Source organism: Lipotes vexillifer, unplaced genomic scaffold, assembly GCF_000442215.2.
Source record: "Lipotes vexillifer unplaced genomic scaffold, Lipotes_vexillifer_v1.1 scaffold815, whole genome shotgun sequence".
Taxonomy (NCBI): Eukaryota; Metazoa; Chordata; class Mammalia; order Artiodactyla; family Lipotidae; genus Lipotes; species Lipotes vexillifer.
Genome location: NW_006773723.1, coordinates 1,536,278 through 1,541,844, shown reverse-complemented (window position 1 = coordinate 1,541,844; position 5,567 = coordinate 1,536,278). Strand labels below are relative to the sequence as shown.

The window sequence follows — 5,567 nt, the reverse complement described above, 5'->3', positions numbered from 1 at the left end:
CCCATGTCCCCTGCATCGGCAGGCGGACTCTCAACCACTGCGCCACCAGGGAAGCCCTATTCCTGTCTTTTTAAGGAATTTACAATGTGCTGCCAGGTCTCTAAGTTCTTTCCTGGCCTTGGGCAGAGAGGAGGACTGAAGGCAGAGTGGCTCTACCTTGGTCCTGGCCATGGCATCCAGTTCCTCAACACCAAAGCCAAGGATCCTGGCCCCGCAGATGTACCTTTGCACATGTCCCTCCTGGGGTATTGGACAGCAGGCCTAGCCACACTTGTAATCCCTACATTTTTCTCAGCGCCCTCCTCTCTTCATCCCCACTGGCTCCAGTTCTTCTAGGCCGTCGGCACCTCTGGCCTGGCTTCCTACAACAGCCTTTGAGCCCGGCTTTGCCTCCAGCCTGCCCATCTCCAAACGCTCTCCATTCAAAGTGATCCAGAGTAATCTCTCCAGGGTGAAAATTTGATCTTGCGGCTCTCTCAGCTTAAATCCTCCGATGTTTTTACATTTTGTCTCTGGTAAATAAAAGATGGCTTTCCACGTGTGCCACGCCCCCCAACCTGTCCCAAAATATCCAGCTTTGGTAAAGGATCAAGTTTCTCCCATGCACTCAGACTCCCACACCTGCAGGCCCCTGGATGCCAGGGAAATGGCCCTGGTCACCCTGCTGGATGGACCTCCTCGGCAGGAGGAGGCCTCAGAGCCTCAGGGCCCCACAAGCTTCCCCTCACCCCAGCCCAGCTGCCACGCACCACTCCTGACCTCCCGCAAGGGGGAAATGACTACTGACAGGAATGGGATCACACTGCTGGGTACATGGTGTCAGCGCCACAAATTGTGACACTTACGTCTGTGCCCATTTGATTCTGTCTCTGTGGTATCAGGAAGTAAGTAAAGAAAGAGCTGCTGGGAAGTCAGTGGAGAAGGGGAAAAAGTTAACATTTCAGGAAATTTGAAAAAAATTCTCTTCTTTAGGGTTCCAGAAACTAGAAGAAAACAATTCCTGTCTGAGGTAGGAGTAGATGACCCCATGAGGCACCTTCTTAAGATTCTCTGGCAGCATTACTGGGAGGTGGAAGACGTCCTTTAGTATTCCTTCCATTTCTGTATATGAGGAAGTGAAGAGATCAAAGCACAGTCACCAAGTTGACAGCACTGTCGGGAATAATCCATAAAAGTCATGTTTACTCATTAACAGATCCCTCTTCCCTGGACAGAATTACTGTTCTCTTTGGAGATTATTTTATTCAAGGCTTTTTTTTTGTTTTCAAGTAATAAACACATCAAACGAGGTCAAGCAAAGCAGTGTGGTTACTGTAAGGATTCTAGGGCATCTTATAAAACTCAAGGTCAAGAAAGTGGGTCTTGTAACTCAAATGAGAAACTGGCTACTACAGTAAAAATTGAAGCCAAATGTGAGCAGTATGTGTTGGTATTCATGTTTTCTTGTAATTATTAATGCCAGTAGCCCAGGAGACCAAATGCTGGACTTGTCAAATACCAGCTGTATCCAGCTTCTCTTTCTCCCTGAAACTGACCCTCCCACCACTTTCTATGCAGGGAACCAGCATGTACTTGTCCCCTACACAGGGCAGCCGCCGGTGGAACCAGATGAAGGCATATGATTCAAAGCAGTTTACCCAGTGCTGGCCAGAAACCCATGAGGTGGATCAGTGCAAAGGTCTGACTCCAGTAGTATCAATGGTAGTTAGCCGAGCCAATTAGTTTAGGTTCCTTTGGATTGTGGGGAATATGGAAAGGTTGGTCAGTGAGTAATAAAGGTAAATGGAACCAATTTACAGAGGGACACAGATAACTTAGCTAAGAGACCATGTTGGCTCAGAGAGCTGGAGAGAGTCATTAGCCTCTAGAAATGTCTTTCCCAGTTGCAGTTTATAGGTGTCAGTGTTAGTTTGCTAGGGCTGCTATAACAAAGTACCACAGGCTAAGTGGCTTAAACAACAGGTGTTTATTTTGTCACAATTCTGGAGGCTAGAAGTCTGATATCAAGGTGTTGGCAGGGTTGGTTTCTCCTTGGCTCATAGATAGCTGTCTTCTCCCTGAGTCTTCACAGTGTTTTCCTTCTGTGCATGTCTGTGTTCTCATCTCCTCTTTTTATAAGGATGCCAGTCAGATTGGGTTAGGGCCCATGTAATGACTTCATTTTAACCTAATTACCTCTTTAAAGACCCTATCTCCAAATACAATCACATTCTGAGGTACTGGGGGTTAGGACTTCAACATATAAGTTTGAGGGGGCCCAATTCAGTCCGTAACAATGCCACCTCCCCTTTTTTAAGAGTCTCGTGTAAGTCTATGCAATCAAAAGAACCTAACAAACTGTATTAGGACCCTCTGTTGTAAGCAGCAGAAAACTCAGTTCAAACAGCTTTAGGGAAAAAGGGAATTTATTGGCTCAAGTAACTGAGAAGTCAGGAGTGTCATTATCTTTAAGTATGTCTGAATCCAGAACTCAAATAATGTCATTTGATTTGTCGGGGTCCTGGCAGGAATAGATGGCTCCATCCAATTAGGTTTTTTTTTTTTTTCCCAGGCAAGGCTTTACTGGGGCCCCTGCTGCAGCAGTGGGGAGCGAGAACAAACAACGGGTTCCCCTGCTTGCTGACTCCCTGAGCGGGCAGCAAGCTTGTTCCTTATATGGGGTGAGGGTAAGGGTGTGTCCTGGGGTCAGGCCAGAGGGTGGCTTAGGTGTTTTGCCCACCCCTTGGTGGTGTTGTGTGCAGGTTTTAAAAAGGGGACTACTTACAAAGATGAGAGCAGGATTTAGGGAAATTACAAGGGGTATTGAAGTACCAGAGCAAGTAACAGTTAATAGTGGGACATCGTGACCATCTCTAGGCCTAAAGGAGTGAAGCAGGTATGGATCCTGGAACCTGAAGACAGTGAGCTATGTGAACAAGTCCCCTGACAGAAGCCATAGCCTTCAGCAGAGAGACAGCTAACCTGAGGGGACCCCATGGAAAGGGACTGGGAAATAAATGACCTAATGTCTCTGATCTCCTGACAGCATTCCCACCTCGAAGCCAAAGGGGAAGAGAGGTAGGTCAAGTCCATTTAGTCAGCTGGTAGAGAGCAGGAGAGAGATCTGGGGGCAAGTGGAAAATACCCAACAGCACTTGGTCTCCCTCTTCATCTTCTGTGTTGGTGTCTTTCTAGGCAGGGTCTTAGCTCATCACCCTTACAGCTTGCAATCTGTGGGAAGAAAGCTTCTCTTGCACAAATTTTCCCAACAGAAGCCCAGAATTTAGTCTTGTTAGCCTGGCTTATATCACCAAACTCATCTCTATGTCAATTACTGTGGCCAAAGGACAACTGAGCAGGTCATGGTCATCTGAATACCCTTGGAGCTGGGAGGATGGGATCAATCCCATAGAAACACATAGTGTGGAATTGGGGAGAGTGGTTCCCCCAAGGAAAAATCAGGTGTTGTTAACAGAAGAGGGGGGAATACATAGAGGCTGGACAGGCAAGGACATCATATGTACACGACATTACCCGGACTACTGGTAGTGCAGCCCTGGATAAAAATGGAATGACTGATTGCCTTGATTGGATGCGGTATGTTTTGAGAACTATTCGTTGCACCTAGCTGGAGGTCAGTAAACATTTGCAAAAATCTGTATGTTTATAAATGTTTATAACCTATGTACAGAATTATTTTGCAATTGACTAGGAGACATTTCTGAATCCAGAGGACATTTTTCCACTTCCAATCTTTATAGCAATCCTTATATGAATATTGACATCTTGTTTGTAAAAATCTATATTTACACCCCAAACACTGCCTCTTTCAGTGTTCTGAATTATTTGTAAACCCTGTTTATTTGCTTTCATTAGACCACAGTCTTGTGAATTTCTGGCTTGTTTACACACATCACCAAGTATTTTTTTAGACTCATTTAGCAAAAGATCATCATGAAAGAGGCAATAGACTAAAGTACGATTAGTGAACAATTTAAATTTAACTGTTAATAAGGCTTCTCTGTTTCTGTCCATTAAAGATAACTGTCAGTGTTGCTAAGAGCTATTTATTAAACTGATAAAAATGAGTATTGTCTTTAAAAAGTCAAGCTGCTGTTATCTGATCCCAAAGGTGAGCTTGTAAAATTAATTCTCCTAGTGTTTGCTTGTCATTCAAGCATGACGTTAATTCTGTCCACACCCACTGGTTTTTTTGTTCAGCTCCAGCAGGTTTTTGGCAGTAGTTCTGTCAATGGCTCTTTGGATAAGAAGCCCTGCCAGCAGCGTTTAAGCAGCATTTTGCAGGGAGTGGGAGCAGGGATTCAGAATGGACTGACGTTGAAAATCAGAGAATTTCCAAAGTATAAGAATAACTATTTTTAGAGTTTTAATGCCATCGAAAGGTTCAGATAGGAAACCTTTCCATTTATGTCTCCTATATTCTGGAGAGCAGTGATTTTAGTGATTTAGTCCATAAATATTTATGCAGTAGACAAGAGAAGCATGGACCCCACCTTAATGGGACTTAATCTCCTGTAGGGGGTTCCCCAAATACATGGATGATGGGGGGTTGCCATGGTGTCTGCAGGTAAATTCATGCAGGGTGGTACACCTGCTGCCCATTCATCCTTGCACGTGACATGCCAGGGAGAACGGGAGAGAAAGCCTGAGGTTATGAAGCAGCCACCTTTCTATCATCTGCGGCAACAAAGGCAAGCAACAATATAAGGAGCTCCCCAAATCTCACACGTCCAGTTTTGGAATACATGACAAACAGCAAGAGCAGAAGATTTAACTTCTCTCTCATCTCTTACATAGACATTTCGTCTATCTAAATCCCTGCCTCTTTTACTAAGCCTTTCTTATCATTCCAGCTCAGAGTGATCTCATTGTCCCCTTTCTCTCAAAGCCTGTGGTTCTTAGACTTGGTTATATACTCCCTCATCGTAGTAGTATTGGATTTTTAGATGTCCCCCCCATGCTCCTTGAGGGCAGGGACCAGATTGAATGCTTTTTTACATCCCATATGGCCTGTATTCTGGGGTAGAACAGGAGCTGTATAATCACTGACTAAAATAACAGAAATGCTTTGCTCAGGTTAATGTTAAACTTAGTTTGCATTCTCAGGCCATAAACCACCCAGTAATTAGAGGGCCATTTGTATAGAAGCAGCCTTGAATGTAACAGTAAATGAAAAAGATCTTGTCTGGTGTGGCTGGAAGAAGTAGAGCGACCTAATAAAAATCTAATAAACTGGGTCAAAACTAACCCAGAGGACATCAAAGCTGAAAGCGTTTGTACAAAAATCATTTGGTTCACAGTCCCTCATGGTACCGAAAGGAAACTAGGGCCCTTAGAGGCTGGGGCTTGCTCAAGGTTACACTGAATTAGTGATAGAGGCCAGACCAGTTACTACAGCTCTTGACCAAGTTACTGGGTGAAGAAGAGTCAAGTTGGGAGTCAGCTAGACTCAACTTTGTGTTTTCCAAGCCATCATGATAGTAACTGGCATTTTGCAACTCCATTCTGTTGTTCCTGGCACTGTGTCAGGTGCTTCTCATACGGTAACACACTTCTTTATTTAATCT

At 44.5% G+C, this 5,567-nt stretch overlaps 1 pseudogene; it reads left to right on the top strand.

The window, feature by feature from the left end:
• LOC103087423 (putative Golgi pH regulator C) overlaps positions 1-4,362 on the top strand; it is a 10,077-nt pseudogene extending 5,715 nt beyond the window's left edge.
• Positions 4,363-5,567: the final 1,205 nt, after the last annotated feature.